Source organism: Aythya ferina (assembly GCF_964211825.1).
Source record: "Aythya ferina genome assembly, chromosome: 4".
Classification (NCBI taxonomy): Eukaryota; Metazoa; Chordata; class Aves; order Anseriformes; family Anatidae; genus Aythya; species Aythya ferina.
Genome location: NC_140300.1, coordinates 69,749,170 through 69,750,317, shown reverse-complemented (window position 1 = coordinate 69,750,317; position 1,148 = coordinate 69,749,170). Strand labels below are relative to the sequence as shown.

Below are 1,148 nucleotides of genomic sequence, written 5' to 3'. Positions count from 1 at the left end.
AAAACAGACCTGTGCACATTCACATGGAAGAAAAACAAACTCCGTGCTGTTGGCCAAATACTTGGCAGCGGCCAAAGTACCTTTCACAGTCAGGAAATACTTCATCTCTACGAAGTGTTGATGCAGAAGAGGGGCAGGTGTGTTGTGCCTCTCCTCTGGGTGCAGCTGGATGGGTACCTCCAGCATGTGGTTCTTCACGCTTGGGCTCCACCACCCACTGCAGCTCTCTCCATCTCTTGGCTAGAGTGGGGGAGCCACAGGCAATCAGGCATCCAACTTACGTTGTTGAGTCCTACGTGGTGGGGAATGAAATGGTTCCTCTTGCACCCATCAACACCACTCCTTCTGGCTATCCCAAGCCCAAAAGTAACAGACCAAACCAAGACTGAAAACAGAACAATTTTTTCATACTGTATTTTTGCCTGTTTTATTTATACTTCGACTAGAAGAAGTCAGCATCATCAGGAAAGACAGCAAGCAGACTGTTTCATCCCGTTGATAGTTTGATTTCTGAGGATTGGGTACTTTTGGTCTTGTACAACATGAAAGGATATGGGATTATTTTATTTTTTTTTTCATGTTCCTGTAATACATTGTTACTTGGCAATCTATGAGTTTTTTTTATTACTTTAAAAAACCCCCCCCACACACACACAAAAAAAAACAAAACAAAAACAAAAACAAACAAACAAACAACAACAAAAAAAAAAAAACCAAAAAACAAAAAACAAAAAAAACCCACAACATTCTTCCTGGCTTTTTCTTTTATTTTTTTGTTACAAGCACTCACATACCTTGTCCTATAAAATTAAATCAGATGGATCATGTCATAGATCAGCTAGGCTGGGATGAAATACATTTTTTTATCTGCAATGCTGTTGTAAATATAAAGTGTTTTCTTCCTCTTTTCCACAGTTCTAGTGAAGCCACTACTTGAATGAGCAAAAAGGTACTAATGTAAGTTATTTTAATTGGATGACTGGCATGAGTAGCAATTATTTGTACTTACTCAAATATGAGCCTAATTTATCCAGAAAAAAAATGTTCTGGCTCTGCACAGTCTTTGCTAGACCGTGCATTCAAAACTGATTTCTTTCAGGACCTTTTCATTCAGCATAGTTCAGAATTGCCTTAGTGGGTGGGTTCAT

General features: G+C 38.9%; 1 long non-coding RNA gene across 1 annotated transcript; it reads right to left on the bottom strand.

The window, feature by feature from the left end:
- Window positions 1-495: 495 nt before the first annotated feature.
- Window positions 496-838, bottom strand: LOC311435769. The gene is made up of 2 exons (XR_014692395.1): window positions 715-838; window positions 496-627 (listed from the first exon to the last, which is right to left on the bottom strand). It is a non-coding gene; the product is annotated as an uncharacterized lncRNA (long non-coding RNA).
- Between the last annotated feature and the right edge of the window lie 310 nt (window positions 839-1,148).